The 19,364-nt window shown below is 36.1% G+C and overlaps 1 protein-coding gene and 1 pseudogene across 1 annotated transcript in view; one reads left to right on the forward strand and one right to left on the reverse strand.

The window, feature by feature from the left end:
* The window catches only part of LOC135365278 (calponin-3-like), a 34,331-nt pseudogene extending 15,447 nt beyond the window's left edge, over positions 1–18,884 (reverse strand).
* The window catches only part of ADGRV1 (adhesion G protein-coupled receptor V1), a 515,575-nt gene that overhangs the window by 284,004 nt on the left and 212,207 nt on the right, over positions 1–19,364 (forward strand). The gene's annotated exons all lie outside the window — the stretch shown is intronic.

The raw sequence follows: 19,364 nt of genomic DNA on the forward strand, positions 1-19,364 counted from the left end.
TTTTTTAAAAATATTGAGCAATATTTATCTCTTTCAAATGAGACAATCATACTAGCTCTCTACAAGTTTAAATAAAAACAGTATTTTCTTGTACTTGAGTAACTTGCACTATAATTTTGGAATAGTGCTATTTTATTTGGAACACAGAGTGGACTATGTGTCATTTGTCAGATATACTTTACGAAGAAATTAGAATGTACCCTAAACCAAGAGGGAAGCAGATCAGGGTTTGTTTTCTTTTTTGGCTTTCTGTTTCTTAATATAAAAAAGGTGGAATTGATAGACTAATGATCCATTGGGATATGGATAACTCAATAAAGTGGTAGTCCATATTCTCAGAGAGTATAGAGATGCACATGCAGAGCTGCCAGACCTCAACTAGTGACTATTGCTGGGTGGTCTGTCCATGATTCCCACATGGTGTCCAGCCAGGACTTTATTTGTTCAAACTTAACTAAGATCCATCTAGAAAATACCACTAGGAAATAGTGTAAATTCAATCAATCAGCAAATTAGTTATTAGGTAGGTCATTATTTAATACATTAAGCGGGGCTACTGTGGACATTTCTCTTTCATCCTAATGGTCTGTGTGTTTGGAATTATTCTCAAAGATAGTTTGAAAATCTGCTGGCTTAAAAAAACAAACTAACTAACTTGAGAAACAAAAGAATAAGCCTGAATGTTATGTGTCAGTTAAATTGGATTTGCATATTATCTTAATAACAGTCTGCAATTAATCATCTAAATTAATAAATATTACTTTTTTCCACCAAACCTGATAAAAACCTACTAATTTACTACTGAAAAATTGGCCATGGCTCCTCAGTGTTTCCAAGATGACATCTAAACTCCTTAGCACAGCAAATGCTTCAACAGCAAGCCATGCTCAGTCTCCCCTTCTGTCCCTTCTCTTTCTCCGATCTCCCCCCTACCCCTCACCCATATTCCAGTGGTCTCATGTCTTTACTGCTGTAGATCCTGCTGCCACCTGCAACTTCTTCTCTTTCTTTGCCTGGTGGATTACTACTCATTCTCCATACCCAGCATCAAATGGCTGAGCAGTTTTTCTGGGCTCGACTAGGTGGCCCTGAAATATTTTATATTCTCTGGGTTTTTCTAAGGCTGAGATGATGCTTTTTCATTTCTGTATCCCTCTCTTCATTTAGTACCTGCCCCACTGTCTGCTAAATATTTGATAGCAGGGATATTGAATGTGTTTATGGATTTTGTCAGTAAGTTAATGAATGAATGCTATAGTAATCCATCCATGGGTGGCTACTAATCAACACTTTAATGACTAGTATCCAGTGTTTTCTATTCTGGTTCTTCATATTTCACACAAGTGAATAAATCTAGGCCTATTGTATTTTGGTACATGAACCGTATTTTTATTTGCTTACCTTTACCTTGAATTCAGTGGCAGAATCTTATTATAATTATCTTAGATAAGTTACTTGATCTCACACAATTATATAATAAATATTGCATGCATTTGCCCTTCTGTGCATTTGTTTGGGTAAAGAGTGATATCACAGTATTCAGGGAGTTCTCAGAAACATTTAAGAAATATTCTACTAAAAATCAAAATATAACATGAATCCATAGCTCTTTGGGTTTTTGGAATCTCTTCAGGGAAGCTGACGAATGAAATGAGAAAAAAAATGCAGGGCTGTACACAGTTGTGTTAAAATGCTCAGAGGATAAAAATAATTGCTATAAAATTCAGAGAGTGATGTGTTGAGATGGATAAAGAAGGATTAAGGAAGGAGGTAGCATATGAGTGTGATTTTAAGGATAAATGGGGGGCAGAATACTGCAGGAATTTGGGGGCATCATAGCAGAAGTACAGGCTCTGGAGAATATTTCCTTGATCACCCTTCCTTACTTTACCTTTTCTCCAGACACTCCAGTTTGCCTGCTGCTATGCACAAGATCACACTAGCCAAGTTCTGGGAAAGGATCCAGTAGGAAACATGCAAGAAACTTCCTGGCCATGACAGAAAATTGCTTCAGTATTAGACTGCTTTGTTGCTTGGGCTTCACATCTGTTTCCTTGTCCTTTCACCAACCCCTATGCTGGTTAAAGTGGATCTCCTGATTCCTGCCTTCTTGACCTTGTTACCATTTCAGGAGCCTTGCCATTGTGCCTTGGGGTTCTCATCTGCCTGCTTGATTTTTTTTTTTTTTTCACTTTTGGTCTCTGAGCTCCTGTGGACCTGTATGTTCTGATTTCTGCCTAGCTGAGGTTCCTGACTTGCTATTCTCACTCAGATCTTTGCTTGTTAGTGTAGCTGGCTTACCATCTATTAAGTTGCTGACCCTCTAGTTTTTAGTATAGTTGGCTTACTCTCTATTTGCATAGACTGCATTTCCAACCAGAAAATATTGTAGTCTCCGTTTCCTGCCGTGCATCTTGTTCTATCATAACAATCAGCTCACTTGCCATGAGTGATTCATTTATGGGAATACTGAAAAAATAGGATAAATCTGTAAAGGGATTTCCTAGATAGGTTGAAGTTTTTATGTCAGCGGTTTTTGAAATGGGGGGTTTGCACTTCAAAAATACACAGGGTGATCCACTGGAGTGTGAAAAGAAATTATTTTAATGACAGTTTTTATCTTAAATTTTAAAAAGAAATACAGTTATTTAAAATACAAAAGAAATGAAAAATATAAATATTTAAAATAAAAATAAATAAATTATACAAATATTTAAATTATAGATTGACCTAAGTTACTCTGTATGCCAGAATGCTCATACATCAAGTGTGGCAACAGGTTTCTGGAAGGAGGTGTCTGAACTCCACGTCTTGTAAGAGTTGACAGTGGGGACCTTACCTGTTTATTCACTTTCAGCATATTTGAGGAATTGCATATTTGTGTGCCTGGATTTACAGATTGTGTTTTTAGCTTTAACCAGAATAGCACTCAAAAAGTTGATCAAGTGATCAACAACCACATGTACAGATTTTATGCATCTGAGAGCCAGGAACACAAGGCCTGTACTCCTAATACAAACTCTAACTACACTTAGAGCAAAAATTAATAGGATTTTGATCAGTTATAACAGAAATTCCAGCAACAAATATTGGTAATTTCCAAAAAGACTATTTGAAAGGCAGATACCTACAAATATCTCTGATGAAGAACCTCACCCTATGTGTATATTCTACTTTGAGATAATAAGCATAGTGAGCATGGTATCATTTAAAAATAGTGTTTATTTCACTTTTATACTTAACCTTTAAAATTTCCATTTTTGCTCATGTTTAGTTATATATATTTAATTCTGAGAATAGATGTATGTATTTTACACATAAATAATATTCAAATTTTGAGTACATGATCAAAAATTTTTTTGGTGATTGGGGTTGTTCAGTGCTCATCTGATTGAAAATGTTTGGAAATCACAGGTATTCCCAGTGGGGGCTGGTTTCAATGTGGGAGTGATTAGATGAATTTAGACCTTTCTGAAGTTTATTCTAAAGAGGTTGAATATGGAATACTAATTTATTATTATTATTAACCTAATTTATTATATCATTAGGTTCTCATTTGAAATCACAACCCAAAAGAAATTTTTAGGAAAGAATTCACTTCTGTTGGGAAATTGAGTTGTGTACCATTTCCCTGAATACTCCGCATAGGTGTATATAAACTAATTTTTGAGGAAGAGGAGATATGTATGTATATACACACAGACACTTATACATATATACACCATTGAATTTTGCTCTAAGTGTAGTTAAGAACAAGTTTGTATTCAGAGTATAAGTATCACCTTTGACATGAGGGGTACTTTTTTTTTTCCAGTCTTTTTTATTGTTATGTTAATCACCATACATTACATCATTAGTTTTTGATGTAGTGTTCCATGATTCATTGTTTGTGTGTAACACCCAGTGCTCCATGCAGAACGTGCCCTCTTTAATACCCATCACCAGGCTAACCCACCCCCTCACCCCCCTCCCCTCTAGAACCCTCAGTTTGTTTCTCAGAGTCCATAGTCTCTCATGGTTCGTCTCCCCCTCCGATTTCGCCCCCATGAGGGGTACTTTCAATCTGCAAGTTCTTGGCAAGAATCTTTTTAAAGATGTATGTATTCATGTTTTCCTTGCTGTCTGAAAATTTACTTTATGCCACGTTGCTTTTACAAAAGACCTACATTAGTAGCTGTTTGCACTAACTGAAAGAAATCTGAAGAGGATTTAGCTTTTATAAAATGGTAACTGCCTCTTTGCTTTATACCATTTTAGTTTATGAAAGGTTTACTAGAAATCCTCTACTTTTGGATAGCAGGAGAAATTTGTATATGTATATATATATATGTGTGTGTGTGTTTATATATACACAGAGACACATACTTTTCACAGTTTTTATATTTAATATCAAGAAACTGACTTTTGACTAAAAATCTAATTTTTATGGGAATATATATATATTTAAAATATATTTATTTTAATTTTAAAATAATTTAATTTTAATTTTAAATAATTTTAAAATATTTTAATATATTTAAATGTGTGTGTGTGTGTATATATATATATATATATATATATATATATATATATATATATTTTTTTTTTTTTTTTTTTAGAGAGAGGGAGAGAACAAGGAAGGGACAGAGGGAGAGACACAATACCAAGCAGGTTCCATGCCCAGCAGAGCACCCAACACAGGGCTCCATCTCACAACCCTGAGATCATGACCTGAGCCAAAATCAAGAGTTTGATTAACCAACACTTAATCAACTGAGCCACCCAAGTGCCCTGGGAATATATCTTTTGATAGCAAAGTGATGGCAAGTTCTTTTGTCAGTCCTGTTACAATTCTTGTCAGGTATTTGAAGTTCACAACTTGTAAGAAATAGAATGACGTTAACCTAGTATGAGATGGTCCTTATATTAACTGAGTACTAGCCATATCTTTTTTAAAGTTTTTATTTAAATTCCAGTTAGTTAACATACAGTGTAATATTCATTTCAGGTGTACAGTATAGTGATTCAACACTTCCATACAACACCCTGTACTCATCACAAGTGCACTCCTTAATCCCCATCGCTTTTTTTCACCCATCGCCCTACCCACCTTCCCTCTGCTAACCATCGGTTTGTTCTCTATAGTTAAGAGTCTGTTTCTTGGGGGCACCTGGGTGGCTCAGTTGGTTAAGCGACTGCCTTCGGCTCAGGTCATGATCCTGGAGTCCCTGGATCTAGTCCCGCATCGGGCTCCCTGCTCGGCAGGGAGCCTGCTTCTGCCTCTGACCCTCCCCCCTCTCATGTGCTCTCTCTCTCTCATTCTCTCTGTCTCAAATAAATAAATAAATAAAAATCTTTTTAAAATAGAGTCTGTTTCTTGGGACACCTAGGTGGCTCAGTCGGTTAAGGGTCTGTTGTTTTTTTTTAAGATTTTTTATTTATTTATTTGACAGCAAGAGAGGCAACACAAGCAAGGGGTGGGAGAGGGAGAAGCAGGCTTCCAGCAGAGCAGGGAGCCCGATGCGGGGCTCAATCCCAGGACCCTGGGATCATGACCTGAGCTGAAGGCAGAAGCTTAACAACTGAGCCACCCAGTGCCCCAAGGGTCTGATTCTTGATCTCAGTTCAGGTCCTGATCTCAAGGTCATGAGTTCAAGCCTCATGTTGGGCTCCATGCTGGGTGTGGAGCCTACTTAAAAAAAAAAAAAATCTTTTCTTGGCTTGCCTCTCTTTTTTTCCTTTTGCTCATTTTTGAACTTTTTTTTTAATAGATGAGTCCTTTATTAATTTGACTCTATGCTTGTTCTTATTATATTTATTGTATATGATGCTACATTCAGTGCATGTTTTCAACTATGTGCTCTATTGCCTTTACTATTGTTTCTTTGGGCATTGAGGGAGATTTCTATCTTTATTCTAGTAATTATCTTTGTACTATTACCTTAAATTTTTTTTAATTTAAATTCAATTTTGTTAACATATAGTGTATTACTAGTTTCAGGGGTAGAATTTAGTGATTCATCATTTGTATATAGGACCCAGTGCTCATTACAACAAGTGCTCTCCTTAATGCCCATCACCTAATTACCCCATCCCCAGCCACCTCCCCTCCAGTAACCCTCAGTTTGTTTCCTATAGTTAAGAGTCTCTTATGGTTTGTGCCCCTCTCTGTTTTTATCTTATTTTATTTTTCCTTTTCTTCCCGATGTTCATCTGTTTTGTTTCTTAAATTCCACATGTGAGTGAAATCATATGGTATTTGTCTTTCTCTGACTGACTTATTTCGTTTAGCATAATACCTGCTAGTTCCATCCATGTCATTGCAAGTGGCAAAACTTCATTCTTCGTGGTGGCTGAGTAATATTCCATTGTATGTATATACCTCATCTTTATCCATTCATCTGTTGATGGACATTTGGGCTCTTTCCTTAGTTTGGCTATTGTAGACATTGCTGCTATAAACACTGGGGTGTTTATGTGCCCCTTCGAATCACTATTTTTGTATACTTTGGATAAATACCTACTAGTGCAATGGCTGAATCATAGGGTAGTTCTGTTTTTAACTTTTTGAGGAACCTCCATACTCTTTTCCAGAGTGGCTGCACCAGCTTGCATTCCCACCAACAATGTAAGAAGGTTCCCCTTTCTCCACATCCTCACCAGCTTCTGTTGTTTCCTGAGTTGTTCATTTTAACCATTCTGACCAGTGTGAGGTTGTATCTCATTGTGGTTTTGATTTGTATTTCCCTGATGCCTAGTGATATTGAGCATTTTTTCGTGTCCTTTGGCCATTTGTGTATCTTCTTTGGAGAAATGTCTGTTCATGTCTTTTTGCCCATTTTTTTACTGGATTTTTTTGTTTCTTGGGTGTTGAGTTTGATAAGTTCTTTATAGATTTTGGATACTAGCCCTATATCTGATATATCATTTGCTAACATCTTCTCCCATTCCATAGGTTGTTGTCTTTTAGTTTTGTGGATTGTTTCCTTTGCTGTGCAAAAGCTCTTTATCCTGATGAAGTCCTGATAATTCTTTTTGCTTTTGTTTCCGTTGCCTTTGGAGATGTGTCTAGCAAAAAGTTGTTGAGGCCAAGGTCAGAGAGGTTGCTGAGTACTGGCCATATATTATTTAATATTGAAAAATAAAGTTCCACTGTATGTGTTTTCTGTCCATTCCACAAATAAACCTGATAAAGGATTTGTAATAGAGAACTGTAACATCTTAAACACATTCTGTGGGTTTACCAAGGAAAGTAAAATTCTATAAAATTGGAGTAGCTTTATTTTTAAGTTAAGTTCTTCAGGAAAAGGGGTAGGTAGCATAATGAGAATTCTGTTTTTAATTTACATCAGTTCTTTCATGTATTGACAACGGTGTGACTCTTTTAGTGACAGCTAGGCATTTAACTTTTGAACTCTTTCGTATTCTGTAAACATTAGGAAGCACCAGTTTGTCTCTTGATCCAAACATTCCCATCTAGGACTCGTGCTGAATCCATGATCAGTTAACTTTGTTTACTCAAAATCTTTTAAAAGGTATGATTTGGATTCATTTTCTTAATATTTCCATAGAAACTAAATAATTGGTCAACCATATCATTTTACATACGGTTTACCTGGGAGAATAACGTTTATTTTAGCTTATGGTAATTTTTATTATTATAAACAATATAAAATGAATCACTCAAAAGCTGACTTTGAAACTTGTCATATGTTATATTAGTGATTTTGATATTACACACTAAATATATAATGCCTACCCCCTTTATTTATGTATTTATTTTGGCCTCGATCTTCTTAGCTTGGATCCAGAAGAGTGTACATTTTTTGGAATCAGAAACAATGTCATAGACTTTTTCCCCCTTGTCTTGTCAGGAAGTTAATTAAAATGGAAACTTTTCCAAATCTCCCCCAAAAAGTGTCTTCCAGTAGCTTAGGTTGAGAACCCCTACGCATAAGAGGACAGTTCAAAGCGTCCTGTTGAGTGACCCCATCATGGTCAGAATGCTGAGTCTGCAGTGCTTCACACCTGCCCAGCTTCACATCTTGGCTGTGTCAATTCTGAGCTCCATGATGGCGGTAGTGGACTCACTGAGCCAGTCTCAGGGAGTTGTTACGAGCATAAAATGCAAAAAAGCATATAAATGCCCTAATGAGGTGCCTGAAACGTGGTAAGTACTTCATAAATAAAAACTATTATTTTGTCATTATGATTATGGAGAAGAGAGAACCTTGTGTAACAGGCGTGTTTAAAGAGATAATTAACCTCTCAAGACTATTGGTAAAAAGCAGCAAGCCTTTTGTAGGTAGTGCTGATACCAGGTCCTTTTATAATGAGGGAAGGGGGAAGGAAAGGAAGAAGGGAAGCAGCTGAATAGGAGGATCTGAGTCAACTTGAGGCCTGAGTGGCCTTTATGATGTTAAGTCACAGTACCAAGCATTTCTCTTGACCAGCGGCCAACATTGTCTGCTGCTCCAGGTTACTTAAGTCCAGTTCTCAGACCTATATTGTCCACATTTGTTTTTATATAGTAGAAATTTAGGACTTTGATGTTGCCATTTGAAACATATTTTCATTCCCCATAACCTTTCAGGATTATACTATATGAAAAACAAGACTAGACAAATATATTAAGTCTTGAAGAAACTACTTTCTGTATTGAATGAAATGAGAAAAATTGTTCAGAGCAAACCCTAACACTGCAAGAAGGACATCCCTATATTTGGTGAAGAGAATTGGAATATTCATAAATATATTTTTAGAAACACATATTGGGAGTTTAATCCTCACAATGACCCTCTGAGTAAGTTGTTATTGCCATTTTACAGAGGAAGACCTTGAGGCACCAAAAATGTAACTTTCCTGAGGTCAAACATCTATTTAAACCACTTAGCAGGTAGCTAGTTCTGCTCCAGAGCTCATGCCTAAACTTGTGTCCTGTTCACACTCTTAACCCCATTCTATGTTAATTCTGTGTTCCACATGTATTTCTGGTGATTAGAAGGCTCAGTGTCAAAATGCTGTGCCACACTTAATCAGGGGTTTGTGTTTTCGTGTAGGTGATTGGGCCCCAGGCAAGGTATGTGCATTATAGACCGCAGAAATAAAGGGCCAGTGCCTTCTCAGTAATCAGTTATTACTGAAATAGTAACCTCTGGATTTATTCAGGTCACAGAAGCAGCAATTACAGCAGGAATCAGAGAATCAGTGCTCTTGTGAATTTCACTCCTAGCCCAAAGCATAAACCTAAATTTGTAGGCTTTTTTTTATTACATTATCCTGTCATATCAATATTTACCATTTTCTTAGAATTCTTATTTTTATGACTTGGTGGAAGTTATCCAAGCACTTAGGTCTAAAAGAAGTTTGACTTTGGAAAGTGGTAGCGTAAAAATAATTTTAGAGATAGTGATTTATATACACATGAAATTATAAAATGCCCTCAGTAGTATTAAGATTATAATAAAATTTTAAGAAATGTCTTCAAATTTTATTTTTCCTCGATTGCAGGAAATTGAAATTTGATGAGGAAACCTAGATATCCTCCATTCAGAGTTGTTTACTTCTGTGCCTTCTAAGCCACATTTATTGCAATTCATGCATCTCTTCCCATGGCAGAGGAGTTTTCTAAATATAATCACGAAAAGAGAGCTTCCTTTCTATAAACCTCATTCTGAAATGAGTTCCATGTAAGTGTCCACAGAAAAACCAAACAACCAAAAGACATTTTCAAGATACATGTGTTCATTTTATCTGAAGATATTTAAAATCAGTGGTTCACAGATACATGATACTTTTGTCATGCCTCAACATCATAAATCTTTATAGCTGAATATCATGCTATAGTGTTTTGTCATTGTGGCATGAATTTTGAAGATTTAGTAAGACCCTCTTAGCATGATTACTTTAACAGTGAAAATCTAATCCTTTGTTCAGTATGTGCAGTAGAGGATGGGACTATTTTAATGGATCCGGGTTTAGTTGAATAACACTAACCTTAAATGTGGCTTTACTTGGCCAGCCACTGTGCTAAACCCTTCATGAAGACTGTCTCATTTAATCCTCACAACAGATCTGTTAGTGAGCTCCTCTTACTGTCCCTGTTTTAAAAATGATAAACCTGAGGCTCAGAGAGTTTATTTAGCTTGTCTAAGGTCACCAAATATTAAGTGGTGATAAATTGCTTGACCTTAATTCTGGACGAAAGAATGTGGATATTATGCTCAGTGAAGTATAATTATTACAAGTATATTACTAAAAATTATGTAAATAAAAATTTTGTAAATATGGTTACTTTATCTAATAATTAACCTTTAATAAAAGATGTATTTCTCCTGTTTCTTATTGATTTTCACTTACCAGCTGCTACCAGATCCTTTTCATTAAGTTTATAGGTCAAGTGGTTAATAATCTTTAAACAGACCTTTAAAATCTACCATCTAAGTTTATTTATTAACGATAACAAAAACAAAAACAGCCTGTTTTTTCAAGAAACCTTTTCTAATTAACAGTAGTCATGTGATTACGATGTTTTAATTACCTTTAAGATCTCGTAAGAGACAAGTTCTCTAAGTGACTATTGGAACATTTGTGAAGAAAGAGATTTTATTATGGTCTCTGCCTGTGTGCTTTCCTTAAAACTGGATAAATTGTAATGTTTGTAATTGTTTTCTTTTTTTTTAACTTTGAGAAACTTAATTAAATTTTTTTCTTTGTCTTTAACTTTGAGAAACTTAAATATAATTCAACATAATTCAACATAATTCTTTTAAATATTCATTATTATTAATTTGTGGGAATTATTACCTAGAAAATACTAACTTATCAAGACAGCACTCTTAAAGTAATCTTAGAGGGGCGCCTGAGTGGCTCAGTAGTTAAGCGTCTGCCTTCGGCTCAGGTCATGATCCCAGGGTCCTGGGATCGAGCCCCGCATCGGGCTCCCTGCTCTGCAGGCAGCCTGCTTCTCCCTCTCCCCCTCCCCCTGCTTGTGTTCCCTCTCTCACTGGTCTCTCTCTGTCAAATAAATAAATAAAATCTTTAAAAAAAAAAGTAATCTTAGAAAAGGTAATATATTCAGATGTAGTTTAAGCTAACTGATTTTTAATTATTTGTTATAGGGTTTTATTTATCATTTTAACAAATACAAATTAAAAATAATCAGTATTCTGATTTAAAAGCACCTTGATGTTAAAATAATTACTTTGAAGTTTGTTGTATTGAGTGGCTATGGAGTTTGGCTTAAGAATTCAGAGGTTGTTTAGTTCCCCTGACTTTAGTATTACATATTAATCTCTGTGGCCTTTGCTCTGAAATCTGGGGAAGAACCACATGAACTGGGCATGATGAGGTCCATGACCTTGTTTGTTAGTTTTTCCATTGTGTCTGAAGGCTAAACTCTTTTAGGAACGCGAAAGCACTCTGCAAAAATGAACATTGACTGTGAGATTGGTAGAGAAGGGGGTGGGAACAAAGTAAAAAAATACACATGGAGTTCTAAAATTAGCCACTGTTATCAATGCCCTGCCCACGGGGGGCTGCTGGCTGTCCTGTGGTTGGAAGGACTCTCCCCCACCTCCATTGAGATGCCCCGAGGAGGAGGATCCCAGCCTCCTGGTCACAGGCTTTGCCCTTATATAATGTACTACATGGTTATGCTTCATCCTTAGAAAAATCACCAAAATTAACTTCCAAAAAAGAGCAGATTGGTTTATTTTACCATAATTATACACATAACTAATAGTTCAGAATTTCATAATTCATGTGTGTAAACATTTAGACTGTAATGATAAGGCTTTTGGCCATACTTCGCATTATTTGTTGATATTTTGAAGCCCTTAAACATTTTTGATCCTCTTATATTTGGGGTGACAGGTCGTCGTTTAGATGGGTATGGGCAGGGACTTTTGATCTCTTCATAGCATTTCCAAGATATTTACTTAGGGTGTGGACCAGCACCAGGGCTTGGAGAGTTGGAGATGTGCAGGGGGTGTTTGGATGCAGTTTGCACCTTTGGCCTCCCAATGAGTATTCAGTGTAGCCACTTTATTATATTTTTATGGGATTTCTTTTAGAAGCCCATTCCAGTGAGTTAATTGAAAGTAATGATTACATTTAACAAGGCAATGACAATTTTTAAAAACATGGATTTAATGTAATAATTTTTCATTTCATTTGCTGTGGTACTTTAATAACTATGTCATTTAATAACATTAAAAATATGAAGGTGTTTTCAGGGTACCTAGGTGGCACAGTTGGTTGAGCATCCCACTCTTGGTTTCGGTTTGGGTCATGATCTCAGGGTCATGGGATTGAGCCCCACCTGGGACTTCACACTCAGTGGGGAGTCGGCTTGAGTCTCTCTCCCTCTTCCTCTGTCCCTCCCCCTGCTTGCAAGCTCTCTCTCTCAAATAAATCTTTTTTTTAAAAAAAGAAGGTATTTTGAAATTGATAACATCATTACACTAAATAAGATTAGAGGAAATGTAAATTTTCAACCATCCCACCTCCAATAGATAAATTGATTAGGTCTCTTTGTGGTGGAGCCTGGGCATTTGAATTTTTGGGAAACTCTGCAGGCGACCTTGTGTGCACCCCAGGTGAAAAACAGTAACAAGTTTCCAGTATTGTTACGAAGATTAAATGAGGAACAACTAGAATTTGAAAAATGAAAGTTCTTCCTCAAAGTACTCTTCCTTGCCATAATGTACTACAAATATTTGATGTATTTATGTGATTAAGGTGAGGTTTAGTTTAAGCTTTGAGTATAGTTCCCTTAAAGGAAATAGAGACTATAGCTTGATAGAACAAACAGAAAAAAATATTTTAAAAGAATATTTTTTGTATCTTTTGAAAATAGTTTATTGGCTTCTTGAATAAAAAGATCCTTTTTAGGGGCGCCTGGGTGGCTCAGTCGGTTAAGCATCTGCCTTCGGCTCAAGTCATGATCCCGGGGTCCTGGAATTGAGTCCCACAACGGGCTCCCTGCTTGGCAGGGAGCCTGCTTCTCCCCATCCATGGCCCTGCTTGTGCTCTCTCTCTCTCTCTCACTCTCTCTCTCTCAAATAAATAAATAAAATCTTAAAAAAAAAAAAAAGATCCTTTTTAGGGCACCCGGGTAGCTTAGTTGGGTAAACCTCAGACTCTTGATTTAGGCTCAGGTCATGATCTCGGGGTGGTGAGATCGAGCCTCAGGTCACGATCCATACTCAGTGGGGAATCTGATTCTCTCCCTCTCTCCCTAAGATAAATAAATAAATCTTCTTTAAAAATCCTTTTTCCTTTCAGAGTCAGTTTTTACTTTCCATCATTCTAAATTCAGCTGCTCCCTAGAATTTACATAATTTTATCAGATATCACTTATTTTTAATATGCTAATGAGGAATGATGAACATTTTATAGTTTATTTCTATAATGAGCTAAGCTAATCAAGAAATTTATGTTTTGGGGCACCTGGGTGGCTTAGTCGTTAAGTGTCTGCCTTCGGCTCAGGTCATGATCTCAGGGTCTTGGGATCGAGCCCCACATCGGGTTCCCTGCTCAGCGGGAAGCCTGCTTCTCCCTCTCCCACCCCCCTGCTGTGTTCCCTCTCTTGCTGTGTCTCTCTCTGTCAAATAAATAAAATCTTTAAAAAAAAAAAAAGAAATTTATGTTTTGTTAGATGAATTAGAGAAGTTATATAATCTCATTAGTATCTTTTCCTCTAATTATTGCAGAAAACTATTTTTCTCATTATAAAACATTTAGAAGCAGTTATAAGTTTCTTATAAAGTGAATAACTCAACAGAAATGGTATAGTTAATATTTAAAATGTAAAGAGGGAATTTTACTTCTTTAAGTTTTAGAAATTGAACCCAAGTTTCTCTGTACTTAGAAAAATCCCTCTTATTTTTTTTTAAAGATTTTATTTATTTATTTGAGAGAGAGAATGAGATAGAGAGAGCATGAGAGGGGGGAGGGTCAGAGGGAGAAGCAGACTCCCTGCTGAGCAGAGAGCCCAATGTGGGACTCGATCCCGGGACTCCAGGATCATGACCCGAGCCGAAGGCAGTCGCTTAACCAACTGAGCCACCCAGGCGTCCCGAAAAATCCCTCTTATAATAAATGTCATCACCAAATCTAATTGTTGTTTTTCATTTCTCATCTTCTTTTGATATTATTTACCACATCCTCCTTTGTGCAACTCTTTTTAACATTTTAATTAGTTTCAGAATTTTATTATGAAACATATATAAACTATTAAAAATGTGAGCACTCATATGCTTCCTCCCAGTGTAATAAATAAAACAGTATCAATGATTCAACCTCCCTGTGTGTTCCTCCCTGCTTGTAATTTCCTCCCTGCCCAAACAGAAGTGTAACCATTATCCATAATTTGATATAGAACATTCTCCTGTGTTTTTTATACTTTTACTATAGATGTGTGTACTCCTAGACAATACGTCATGTCATATTTTGGTATGTTTTTAACCTTTATATAAATGATATATAAAGTGTTTCTCTTTAGCACTTGTTTTTGTATTTTTCACTTGACATTGTTTTTTTGCAATTTGTCCTTAAAAAAAAAATCTGTGACACTACTTTCTATTTGCTCTCACCCATATTTGCCCTCTTCATCTGCTTTGGTTGGTCCCTACTCCTTGATCAGTTTTGTTCCCAGGGTCCTGTAACCGACAGCCTTTACCTTTGCATTCCCTGCCTTACTTGACTTCTTCAAAGCTCTTGTATTCTCCTGAGATCCAAGGCTGTTTTTCTGAAAACCTGCTGGATATCTGCAACAGGAATCCTGCAAGTACCCTCACTTTCATCTTCAAAAAGTGAGTTCATTTTTTCCCTAGACCTGCAATTCCTTCTGCTTTTCTTTAATTTGAATAAGGATACACTATCAACTCTGCGATTTGTACTGTTACATTTAGATATTCTGAAACCCCTGGTTACATTTAGGTATTCTGAAACCCCTAGTATTCTTTACTCTTCGCTAAATCCTCTAGAGGTAAAAGGCAAACACTAAGCTGCTGGAACAAGACACAGAATAATAATACATACACATAATAACTAAGACTTAAGCCAGTGAACATTGCTTTATTTTGTTTTTTCCTTATACAATGGTCTGAGATGGGTGCCCAAGTCAATGGGCAGCTCACATCCACGTAACTCTTCAGAGACTGACTACAGCAAGTTTTCTGTCATTAACATATGACCTCCAGGGTTATTGTTCTAGCTAGTAGGAGAGGGGATAGAGGGAGACTAGGGTCAACAATTGACTCTTAAGCAAGGCCTAAGTTCACATCACTTTCATTCACATTCTGCTGGCTACAAGGGTTCTCTTGTTCTCTTAAGTGGGCAGCCACCCCCTGGCCACAACTATATACCATGAAAACATGGGAGAATGGATTGTGGTGGGTGGTCTCATATCTGTGCCACACATAGATTCATAGCATGTCTTTCAGAGGCTTTCCTTCCTCACCTCATTTAAATGCCACTGCTATAGTCCAAAGCTTCAACATCTCTTGCTTAAACTATTTCAAGTAACTTTTTGCCTGGTTATGTTTATTTCTTCCAATCCATCCCCCATGCTAATGTCAAAATTCTTTTTCTAAAATATTGGCATTCTATTGTTTTTCTTAAGGAAAATAAAAAAAGCTAATACATAATATAATGAGTATAGACAACAATATACTGCAATCATCAAAATTTCTAAGAGACTAAAACTTATCCCTATTACTAAAAAGAAAGGATAATTATATAATATGGTAAAAGTGCTAAAGATCTCTACAATAGCAATCATATTATAATATATAAATGTATCATATTATTATGCTATACACTTTAAATTTATACTGTGTTATATATCAAAATACATACATATATATATATATATATATATATAATATATATCAAATATATTCAATTAAAACAATATGTTTAAAGTCCAGTATCCCTACAGGGTCTCTTCAGCGCATATGGAATGAACTCCATGATGCTTGAGACTCTTTCCACATATTCCATACTTGTAATGCTTGTGCTGGCTTACTGTGACTTAATCATGTTATGTATTTTCATAGCTATATTATCTTTATTTTTGAAATTTCCTGTGACTAGAGCTCTTTGTCCCTTTATTCTGTACAATTGTCATCACCTACCAGTGGCTTTCCTAGAGATAACCTTCCCCTGAAGTGGAGTTCATTGCTCCTTTACCTGTGTTGCCAAGTATTTAAATCTTCACTACTCCGAATAAGATCTTCAGACCAATAGCACTGGTATCATTTGGAAATTTGTTAGAAATGCAGAGTATCTGGCCCAGCCTGACCTGCTGAACCAGCATGTGCATTTGTAACTAGCTCGCATACGATCTGATACTGCTGGTGCACAGGATTTAGAGTCATATATATATGTGACTCTAAATCTATATATGCATATGCTTTTTGTTGTTTGTTTTTCTTTTCTCTTTAATATGGTTTGTTTAAAACTCTTTGGCAAAGAAACATGTTTCTTATCAGTACTATTTTAAGGAGAGATCATGGTGTGATTCTTGATGCAACAGCTTCCTGAGCTGCGGGGTCAGATGAACAACTTTCTCATTAGAAACATTGATGCCAATATTTACTCTCAGTGTTGGTCTAACAAAATGAATATGTTGCTAGAGGCAGGTGATAGGTCCTTTGGCAAACTATGAATAAAAAACAGATATAGTGAATGAGAAAGCCAACTTTATAAAAAATTGTCTTTATTGTGGACTTCATTGTCGAGGAACCTTTCTACACAATCTTCCAAATTTATAATGACCAAGTGGTAATATCCTTTCATTGTTCTAGTGGTTTTGTGCATACATTGTTATAACCCAGTATTTAATGTATGAGTTTGTGTAAATGTTATAGTATTGTTTTGTTGTGTGTTTGTGGTTTTTTTTTAACCAAATAAAAAGTGGCCAAAAGTTGGTGTTAGCCGAACTCTTACTTTTTAAATATTAGAGAATTATTTCTAGATTTACATGAATCCACTTTTCTGAGTGGAAACTATAATTCTTCTTTGCTTACATGAAAAGTTTTTACTGCCCTAATCAACTTGTTCTTCCAGTTTTATAAATTACTTCATTTAGTGAAAATGAGGAAATACTGGGATTTCAAGTCTACTAATTTTACCCAGGTGTCAAACATCTCTCTTACAGTGTAAGAACCTATATAATGTAGACTATTCAACTCAGTGAACACTTGCAGCATGTCCACTATGGTGGTGCATGGTGCTGGGGACTAGGGATGAACGGTGCTGACTTTGCGAAAGAGAAACTTTTTTTAAGGATTTTATTTATTTATTTGAGAGAGAGAGAGAGGGAGAGCACAAGCTGGGAGGGGAGGGACCAGCAGGCCCTCCACTGAGGAGGGAGCCTGACATGGGGCTCAATCCCAGGACCCTGGGATCATGACCTGAGCCAAAGTCAGACACTTAACCGACTGAGCCACCCAGGTGCCTCGAGAAGGAGAAACAGATCATTTTAGTACAGGATGTCAGTGCTAAGATAAGACTTATGAACATGCACCATGAGAGTTCCAAGAAGGGGCCACTTTGCTCTTCACAAGATGACTTGGTAGATGACATCAAGGTGAGTACTGAAAGATTAGTAGACTTTTGATAGATGAAGCAAAGGAGGAGGGGTAGGAGGGATGCTTCGTGGAATGTGTCCAGGTGGAACGAGTGGCATTGGTAAAAACAGGTAATACTGCCAGAGTGTCATGTGTTGATGGAGAAAGGATCAAACAGCAGTTTAGGGTGACTGGAGTGTAAATCAAAATAGGGCAGAAGTGCAAGATGAGGCTAGACTGGTAGGTAAGAACTAATCATCAAAGGTCAGGTATCAGAGAAGCTTGTAATTTTACCTCTGATGAAGAGATAGTGAAGATTTAGAGAATGATATGAAAGGGATCAATTAGTTCTTCATTCAAGAATGAACCAGCTCACTTAAGTAGCTTCCATAAAACAGATTTCTTGGTTCAGGTTTTGTATTGCTGCCCCAATGGATAAATTTCACTAGACCAAAAATGTTTGCTTTCCTAAGAGTAATACAATTCTAATTAGTAAATCTTTTAAAATCCCAAAATCTAAGAAAAAATAACTTTTTGCTGTTACGAATGCTTTTGTGCTAAACTTTATATAAATGATTAAATTCAAGTATAGAAATTAGAATATGATTTAACAAACATGCAATTACATTAACAACACAATTTCTAAAGGGAAATATATTAATAATTGTCCATTCCAACTTCTTTGATAGTTCACAATTAGGTATTTTTTCTAGTTAATGGAAGATATGAAATAACAATTTTGGGACAGGCATATGCTTTCATTGAAAATACTCTATCATGTATTGACTCAGAGAAAATCATTGGCAATTTATTTTTGATCTAAGTTTGGACACCTGGTATCTTAAAATTTAATTGAATATTTAGTGGTCATAAAATAAATGATCCATAGGAATAGAGGGACAAAGTTGGAACAGCAAGGAGAACCATGAACTTTGGCTTTACGTTTTTACTTTACTCACTTTGTTTTCTTTTCCTTCCCCATGTAAATTATTACAAATTTTCCACTTGCTAGAAAGGATTTCTCAAGCTTTGCTGGCCAGTTTAGTTTATTTTCCTCGTGAACAAATCTGTATGTAATCATTTTAGCAGGTGAGAGAATTCAAGGAAGTGGTGACTTGCTAGGAAATGAGTTTGCAAGGCTGTGAATTTTTTGTCGTTAGGGGTATGATTTCCCAAATATCCCATTTCATTTTTACGTAAAAGGTACTTTTCCGTCTCATCACTCCTACAATGAGTATGTCGACCACTAGGAGGCACTCTTTCCAAACTCTCATTTTCAGAGCGCCCAGAAGACGTTTCTCCAATAAGCTCTGGGTATTTATTCATCTTTTCTGGTTTTGTTTCTAAGCTAAAGGTTTTTGCACTCAGTCTCTTTTTGCTAGTGGAGATGGGCTTTCTTGGTTGTTAAAAAATAAAGAAAGAAAAAAAGCACTTCCAAATGTTTTGATTAGTACCTATTTTTCTAGGTACTGTTTTGTGGAGAGAGCTATTTAATTTGTTAGAAAAACACAATCTCTAAGATATCAAATATTTCTTAAAACTTTTAATGATACCTTTAAAGTAGTGATTCTCTCATCAATACTTTTTTTCTCTTAGGTAGAAACATAGAGATCCCTAAGTGTATCTTAGTTATGAGCTGTTGCGGATATTAAGTCACAATAGAATGCAATGGTACAAAAAGTAAATAGTGATTTGTGTTGGGAAGAACTTTCAGATTCAGAAAATATAATCAGACTGTAAGATTGGTGTGTGGTGTATATACATATACATACATACAGATGAGAATGACCAGACTATAGAGAACAT

The sequence above is a fragment of the Mirounga angustirostris genome, unplaced genomic scaffold (assembly GCF_029215605.1).
Source record: "Mirounga angustirostris isolate CCGP_5_RB_7025 unplaced genomic scaffold, mMirAng1.0.hap1 SCAF_7, whole genome shotgun sequence".
Lineage (NCBI taxonomy): Eukaryota > Metazoa > Chordata > Mammalia > Carnivora > Phocidae > Mirounga > Mirounga angustirostris.